We start from the raw sequence: 9,139 nt of genomic DNA, 5'->3' as shown, positions 1-9,139 counted from the left end.
CTTCGCGAATTGTAGGTGATTCGCGAAATTCACAAAAATTAGGTCTACGCAAAAATTAAGTCGTTTACAGTATTAAGTTTCGTAAAGAATAGCACATACATTCGTTTTTATCAGTGTGCTCATCTGAAAAATTAATATGGCATCTGTCCTTTCTCTTATTCCAGACTCAAAAGGCCAATGCAGCTGTTGGCCAGGTGACAAACTGGGACGAGATCCTGAAAGCCCACAACAAGGAGGTACGAAAAAATCCAGCTTTTGCGGATGGAGACCTACCTGTGCCGCTGGGGCCTCTGATGATGAGGTAAGAAATGCAGTAATTGCATGTCCAAAGTGTTTCCCCAAGCACGGCTGCTAACTCACTGAAATACTCTTATTAATTGTATGATTGTATGAGGGGGTGCCTGTACTATCACGATCAATATAAGTGCGAACACCGCTTTGCGCGGTCCACGGTACTATCAGTGCGCCCTGGCGATTGCTCTTTGAAGTAGAAGTGCACATTGCAGTCGAAACATGTCGTCCCCAGCGATCGCCGTGCCACACTGCACTTCTGGTCGTCTGCTAGCGAAAAACGGTCAGCGAAACCGTGAAACTGTTTTAAGGTCATCCTTTTGATTAAGAATTTCGGTAGATTATTCCCATTACTCCAATAACGACAACCGATACTTCGCCGACGCCTTAAAGCATGCATCATATTGCTATCGAAGATATCAAAACAATCAATTAAGACTGCTTATTATTTCCTCTCTGTGAGTTTTGCGAGAGCAAAGAACCACCAATGCGCACAGGCATGAAGTTTGTGCGGTGCGAGCGTGGGTGATATGCTTCACCATAAAAAAACGGGGCAAAAAAAAAAAAGTACGACGAGGACATTTTGTGCGTCTCTTCTACGTCATCGTCGTTTATTTCGCGCTGTTTTTCATGATGAAACGTATAACCCAAGCTCGCACCGCACCAGGGTTGGGCAGTATTGCGATACAAATCTATGGCGAAAGTATTTCAGAAACATATATCGTATCTGTATTTCTGTATCGCGATACATTTTTTTTCACCAGTATCCGTATTGCTGTATCGAAATACATTATGAATGTTCCTTTGTATCGCGATACAATCAGGGTGAAATGTATTTCGTTACATTTCTTGAGAAATACTCACCCCCCCCCCCCCCCAAAAAAAAAAAATACAAATCCAAACATATTTTTTTTTTCTGAGGGCACCAGGGTCAAGGAGATGCTGGAGCATTGTTACCATACTGACCAAGGTTCCTTCCGATTCTCCAAACTCTTTTTCTATGCGTGCTCTTCAATCTTCTGAGAAGTGTTCCGTAGTCGGGGACTCGAACCAGGCGGTGTGCCAGGAGTGGAGTCAGAGCATCTTCCGCCGCAGGTCCTTAGGCAGGGGTTTCTTGAGTCATTGTTTGCTGGCATCCAAAGCCCGCTGCTAACCGTCTCTCTTGCCTTAGCGTACACAGTACACCCAGCCGGCAAAGCTGAGTCACAGTCCGCTGCAGCACATGCCTGGCGGTGGTTGACTTGAAGTAATAGGTCTGTGAAGTTCAACACATTGGAATGCGTTTGCGGCTGCGCCTGTAATATCGCACGGCTCAAGGATACGTCATCAGCCGACATGAAAGTGACCCGCTGTTCTGGTGATCCGAAACCCAGGAAGGAGGCCATGTGCCGTCCCAAACTTCGTACACCTGCGACTCGTCTCGAGCACGCTGTTTCTCGGAGAGCTCGCACCTGTGCCGGCAATATCAGGTCGCAATCCACGAGGTCTTTATTTGGAGTATGCAAGACGAAACTTAAAGACTGCAATCCATGCGTCGGTGGCGGAAGGTCGGCAGGAAGGACATTCACAACAAGGATGCCACCGTATTGTTTTTTCATCCGTAACAGAAGATAAGACATGTGTTCCAGGATGCTTCAAGTGGTTTGCTATTCTCGAAAATTCCAAATGACACTGCCTGCACGATCTTCAACGAGGTAACCTACAACGAAAGTACATACGTATTGTCCTTTCATACTGCAGCGTGGTAAAGTTTCATGTTCAAGGCCACACCCAGTTCATTCCACCGTGACGTCATGTGATAAATGTTGACAGGGGCGTGGTGACGCTTTGATGGGATTTAGGATTACACAGAATTTATTTAGAGGTCGAAGTCTTTTCGCATTCCTTGTCAGACAGACAAAATGTCTGGGAAGGGACCGCGGTCAATCCTTGATGGAATGTTTTTTTGAGCCCATTGAAAACACCTTGTCGTCCGAAGTCACTACCTTCAAGGCAAAGTGCCAAGCCTACGGGAAAGTAATTTCGGGATCAAAAACTTCCACTTCCAAGTTCAATGCTTCATCTCGTTTGGCGTCTCAAACAAATTTTAAAAAATTGTATTGCTGTATCAGTATTTCTGTATTAGTATTTCTGCCCTCCCTAAAATGTATTCCCGTATTTGTATTACTAAATACTTTTTGTCTCTATTTAAAATGTATATCCGATACGTATCGCGATACACTTTTACAGATATATTTCACTATCAGTATTTCAGCTACTATTTTAATGCATCCCAGTATTTGTATTTCCAAATACATTTTAAAGTATTTCTGCCCAACCCTGCACCGCACTAACTTCTTGCCTCTGCTTATTGGTGATCCTATGCTCTCGCAAAACTCACTCGAAGGAAATATAAAGCAGTCTTAGTTGATTCTTTTGATACCTCCGATAGCAATATAATGCATGCTACAAGGCGCCGGCGAAGTATCGGTTATTTTTATCAGAGTCATAGAAATCATCTACTAAAACTTCCTTAAAAATATTTACACAAGTTATTTCTGCTGGCACACATTGCTAGCGAAAAATGCGCTTCATCACTGGTGAACAGTTTCGCGGTTTCGCCGGGCGACCGTTTTTCACTAGCAGACGACCCAAAAGTGCAGAGTGGTGCGGCAATCGCTAGAGACGATATGTCTCGACCGCAAGGTGCGCGTATACTTCGAAGAGAAATCGTCCGGGGGCACTGATAGTACCGCGGGCCACGCGGAGCGGTGTTCACACTCATATTGATCGTGATAGTACCACGAAAGACAGGAAAAGCTAAAGTGTAGATAATGATAACGAATGGGGCCATACGCAGAAATCATTGTGTGGTTGTAACATCCTTTCTCCCAACATCCTTTCTCCCTTACAACAAGCAATGTTAACCGCCAGTGCTGTTCAGGGACAAATGCGTCCCCGGAATCTACGAGTTGTCATCGCTCTAAAGTGTGACATTTCTACATGGGTCACTCAATGATTTCACTGGGTGGTTACCCTAATGTCTTATTCACACTGGAAGTGGACCCAAAAAACGTGAAGGGATCCACAGGTTTACAGCTGCAAAAACGGTTGGAGCACGTTTTCAGAATTGCTCCAGTACCGATTTTTCAGAACCGCCTTTGCTGACCGTGAAGCTGTTGGCAAAAGCTCACCAATAGCAACTCAATGCTGTCGTGATGCTGGCACTAGCTAGTTTTAATTAAACTTCTTCCCTTCGTTCTAAACGTTTGCGTGACTAGCGTCTCGCTTTGAGATTCATTCAAGGTGAGGCAGTGGCTGAGCGTTTTAGGACTAGCGTCTGAAATGCGGCAGCAGCACAACTAGAGCAGGCAAACAAGCTGGCAATCTGGTGAAATAGATTCAGAAGGAAACTCATGAGACAAAATCAACACAGCCCTCATCTGTTCCTTCCTCACTGATTCCGAGAGCTTCCTGCTGCGGTTTTTTGTTTTATATACAGGGTGTCGGAAAAAAAATTTACAGGTTTTTATTGCAAATATAAACTAGGCATCGCCGAACGCTCATTCTTCGCCCAAAGGTAGCGCTAGAGGTCACAAGCAATGCAAAGTTTCAGCGCAATCCGATACCTTATTCAAAAGTTATTAGTGCTTTTCTGAAAAGTGCAATGGGAAAATGGCCGCTGACGGAGTTTTCGAATACATGGGGCTCTAAGGCACTCAAAACCGAAAATGGGCAAAAATGGGCTCCATTTTCCCATTGAAATTTTCAAGAAATCACTTATAACTTTTGAATAAGGTATCGGATCGGGCTGAAGCTTTGGCACCTGGTTGTGACCTCTAGCGCTACCTTTGGGCAGAGAATGAGTGTTCGGCGATGCCTAGTTTATATTTGCAGTAAAAAAAAAACTGTAATTTTTTTTTTTTGTGACACACTGTACATTTGTTGGACTGTGCTTCCTGCTAGCGTAATGATGCACAACTTCTGCCCCGGGCAACAACTGTCAATCAGAAAGCTCGGTGTGCTTGCAGTAAGCAGGTTCTATGGAATGCGATAGTCTGCAAACATTTAGTGGTTTTTGGCTGAACCAATCAGCTGCCGGCCTCGTGCCAGGTGTGCTGCTTTCCCTGTGCACCTGGAGGCAGGTGTGCACCAACACACAATCTGTGACACTGCTATGCCCTGTGGTGATTAATGTTATACATTTTTGACAGAACAAGTCAGGGCAGTAGCACCAGTTGCTCTACCACCTCCTGTACCACCTCCTGTGGTGGAAAGGGCCGCACAGGCAGCTGCAGCCTTTGGCCCAGCGGCAGCTCCTGCGGCTGCTGAAGCACCCGCTGCAGCAGGCTCCCTTGGTAATGAGCCTATGTATGAGCTGCTTGCATACACTGAAGAGGGTGATATGGCAAGTTGATTCAGTAATTGTTAGTTTCATAAGATATTTGTGGATGGGAGGCACTTTTATGTTAGAAGGAAGTTGTCATTATTGGAAGTCTGGGCCTATTAAACGGCACTGACCATTTGTCACTGACCATGTAGAAAGTGCTGAAATTTTCACGTGAGGAATATATTTAGGCACCATCATGACAAATTATTGTTCCTTGGTGTTGCAGCAAGACACCAGCAGTGGCACAACCCAGTGCATGAAAGTCATAATGTCGTAGAAAACATTCAGAAGCGAATTAGACTTTGTAGGTAATCTAGACCTGTTCCCATAGACTTCTGTGCGAATTCATCGGACATTAAAGGGTAAATGGTTTAAAGGGATACTGAACCGAAATTTCGAGCTCACAAAACAATGCTGGACAGATAGGCGGGACGCTGCAAAACCTGAAAACATCATTCATATAGCGATATCTCCAACGGATCGCCATATTTTTGGGAAAGACGTGCACGATTGAACACGGCCGACGAGCCTGACGAGACAAGGCACGTCACGATTCTCATTCCTTCTCCTTCTCGCTGTTCCGTCAAGCTGGTGAACCGAAACGAGGAGAAGAGAAGCCAAGCCGCTTCCCCTCATTCTCATATTCTCACGGAGGACAATTACGTCAAAGACCGCACTTGATCGCACCCTTCTTTTGCAAAAGTAGGGCCATCTGTTTGAGGTATCGATGTATGAGTTATATTCTGGAGTTCGTAGTGTCCCGTTCAACGCTTCTGCAACCTAATTTTTCAATATCCAAATTTCGGTTCAGTATCCCTTTAAGCCCACATTCTTCAGTAATGATACTATTTGACTTCTGCAATTCTTTCTACATTCGTTAGGCGCGTGCAAGCGAAACTTGTGCGTCTTTTGAGTATCAAGGGAGCCTCCTTTTTGTTTCTTAGTCTGCCCTCTGTTGCTTTGTTACTTAAGGCAAATTCATGTGGTCAGTGTTCAGCAACCTTTTTTGCCAAACACCCAGCAACAGCATTGGTGTGGTCACGATACGGCGGGTGCAATGCGGTTGGGTAGCGGTTTTTGGGCAAGCACAGGCATCTTTCTCATACTTTTTCTGCCCAAGCTCCAAACAACCTGGCCAGCAGGCAACCACACTATATCCGGTGTCCTCATGTCCAGATTAGGAAAGGAGATTAGTTAAGGAAATCAACAACCAAGTGAAATGGATCCAGTGTCTGTTGGTAGCTGTTGTGCAGGGACACAGTGCAAGCAATGCGCGCGAAATGATGCACATCGGTGGCGGCATCAACAATGGCCTCCCGTATTTGTATCATTGATGTTGGGGCCATAAATGTACTTGTTATTTTTTGCCTTTTTGCCCAGAGGCAGTATGATGCAAAGCACTAGAGGAATTCTATGAATATCCAGTGCTTCAGTACTAGGGGGCAACTTGTGCTACCTAGGAATGAGCGTGCCACCGTCCAGCATTTCATGCTCTGGTGGCGAGGGTCACATGGTGTTCCCTCGGTGCAGTTCTGATTGCATTTAGTTTAAATAGGCAGCGACAAATTCTCAGTTTGGCAACCTTCCTACAACAGGAAATAGGGTATGAAACCATGGGCAATATGTGACCATCATTTAACTCTAAAATAACTAAAATAACTGAAAAGCATCACAAAAAGCACGAGTAAGCGATGGCGAAATAGCCAAGAACAGTACACGCGACATGCCGAGGGGTGCGTGAGCCCGCCAGGTGAAGGCAGCTTATGTGAGCTTGAAAGCATGCGTGGAAGCTCACTGGTCGCCAAGCCTGCAGGCTTCATTGGCTCACTCGCTTCCAAAACAAATGGAGAAAGGCCGCATGCTTGGATCGCATGTTTGGGGGAGCCGACGAGTGTGACTGCAGCATGCTCTGGACTTTTACGTTCTGTGTGCTTTTCGGTAGCGCTCAGATGGCGTCGTTTGCACCATCGACACCATCTGAAACGATAAAACACGACCTCTTAACGCGCCCGTGGTCGCAGCAGTTCTCAGGAAATCCTCTGCCGCGCTTGAAATCTAAAAGCTTGGTCACATTTCCAATGCAGTGGTTTCACAAACCATCATTTCTGCTTTTATTTGAGAAAGTCCCCCCTCCCCATATTTCTCACACCGCTTCAAAAATTGACCCAATTTTCCGGAAAATTAGGGTGTTAATAGGGCAAGGAAATATGGTATGTTGTCCTCTAATGCCAAAAAACAAAATAAGTATGTTTGCAGAACCACTTTCTAAAAATATTTTTACATTTCTTTTAGCACACTAAACCGTTTTCTGACCAGTCAGGTCAGACCGTTTTCTGACCGCGAAGCCCTGCCTTATCGGTCAAGCCCGGCAATAAAAGTTGTGTTTCTTCAGGTCGAGAGGAAATGTTTCTGTTTTCGGGCGAGTTTTCTCGTGTGTGTGTGAATAAGAGAGGTCAACTTTACAATAGCCCTTAGTTATATCCATTTATTAAATCATTATTATATCTAACCTGCACCTTTCCCCTCCCCTCACCACAAACGGGGTCCTCCATCATATCCGCCGGCCCACATGGGTTCCGCGAAACATAGATGGTTGCGAAACCACTGCACTAGGGTATCATAAATACAGTAATCACTTCGCATAAATCAGCATTGCACGGAGAGCAGCTCTTTCTGGTTCTCACCAGGCACCTTTGATTTGCCACCTCTTTTAATGTTTTACAGATGAACTTCACCGATGTAGGAGTTCAACTGCAAAAGAAAGCATGGAACAACGCCATGGATCCGAAGATTGGGGCAAGTGTGGCCATTAAGAACCTGGCCACGTCCTTGTGGGGCTCGAACGTGCTCCTCACGAGGACCGTGACGGGAGTTCTGTCGAATGCCAATAAGGCCAAAGAATCCAGGCCACCTTTGACACCCCAGAAGGTGGCATTCTTAAGAGGTGAGGGCAAATCACCTGACACAATTTTAATCTAAACAGTAATCCTGTAATTTTTTTTCCTAATTAATGCCTCGTCTGAGTATTTGTATTGTATTGTAGTGACGTGATTGATTTGTAGAAGTGGCAGTAACTCTTTCCTGCATGTCAAAGTGGCGAATAGTCCAGTGCCATAGCTTAATGTGTACGTGCCATTTTGTGCCAGTGACTCGTATAAAGGCCCATTCACACTTTTGCGACCGAGAGAGACCAGACCGCTTTTTAAACCTCTTGCGATCCCTTACGACCATGCTCCGCGCTGCAGTGCATCCGGTCCTAAGAAGTTGCAAAAAGCTTAAAAACCGGTCTGATCTCTCTCGGTCTTACTCGGTCGCAAGAGTGTGAACGGCACTTAATTTTTAACCTTGTTAATGAGTCTGAGTTTCTCTTTGCTGAGCTCAGCATCAGCATTGACTTTTTTGTTTTATGGCTTGCTCTGGAATAAAGATCATAAAATAATCTAGATGAAAAAAGTCCAGCGTCTTCCCATGCATTTCGGCCACTTGGGAACAGCAGATCAGTGCAAATGCAATGCCACGATCAGGTCAATACTAATGGTTAAATTACCTTCAACACAAGGGGGGGAAAAAAAGAAAAAGGGTTGTGTATGTTTATACAGCCTAGAACTTAGTTTGCCTCAGCAGGCGGCTTGTCTCCCAGCTGTAGATGAGAAATTTGGCCAGTGCAGTACAACCGCTAGCCTGGGCCTTTAACGTGCACCATGCGGTAGCGATGCACGTCCGCATGCTGGTACGATGCTCATCGAGATCGAAACGGGTAGGGATAGGGATTGAACCCAGGATCTGTGGGTTCTGCAGCTCTAGCTTTCGCTTCACGTTCTCTGAGCTGGTGTGCACTAGCCCACTTGGCCACCGATCGCAAAACACAGCTGTAGCTGTTTTGAGACTTCGTTGTGTTTGCCCCTTTTTGTTTCCCCTTGTCTCGGGGTAACTTTAACCATGATCACCCACCAGCTCGCCTGGTTTTTAATGCTAATTTCCATATTTGTGTTTTTAGCTAATTACAAAAGCTTATAAACAGCAACGGATTCAGAATTGCTCCTAATTTGCATACTTTATAGCAGCTCAAACGACCTCTTGGTAGTTTGGCCTGCGTGACCAAGCGGGTTTTCGGGTTGAGATCAGGCTTAAACGAGTTGGACATTGAATGTTTAAGCCTTTCTGTTCCTTTGAATATCTTGCCATTACATGTTTTTCAGAGTGCCTCATCAAAAACCTTTACGGACAAGCGGTCCACCCAGAGGTGGTAGCAGCCCAGGCCACCACCACCAGGGTGAACAGGGTACTGGGCGAAAAGATCAACGATCTGAGACGCCGGGACAGGCGTTTGCCAAAGGACTGAATAAAAAACAGGACCAGCCGGTTCGTGGCAATGGCTCAATCAAATATGGCAGTCAAGCATCCATTTCCCGCAGGCCCCACACAGATCGCCCACAGAGCGTAGGATTATGAAACCGTGTGGGTCACCTACATGGTCTC

The 9,139-nt window shown here is 45.6% G+C and overlaps 1 long non-coding RNA gene across 1 annotated transcript; it reads left to right on the top strand.

Moving 5' to 3' along the window:
• The first annotated feature begins 255 nt into the window (after positions 1-255).
• On the top strand, positions 256-8,885 carry LOC121834455. Its single transcript, XR_006077227.1, has 4 exons — positions 256-301; positions 4,485-4,628; positions 7,385-7,604; positions 8,860-8,885. It is a non-coding gene; the product is annotated as an uncharacterized LOC121834455 (long non-coding RNA).
• Positions 8,886-9,139: the final 254 nt, after the last annotated feature.

This window comes from Ixodes scapularis, unplaced genomic scaffold (assembly GCF_016920785.2).
Source record: "Ixodes scapularis isolate PalLabHiFi unplaced genomic scaffold, ASM1692078v2 ptg001158l_1___fragment_5__unscaffolded, whole genome shotgun sequence".
Taxonomy (NCBI): domain Eukaryota; kingdom Metazoa; phylum Arthropoda; class Arachnida; order Ixodida; family Ixodidae; genus Ixodes; species Ixodes scapularis.
Note: the sequence above shows the minus strand (reverse complement) of the source record. Positions and strands in the feature narration are given on the sequence as shown.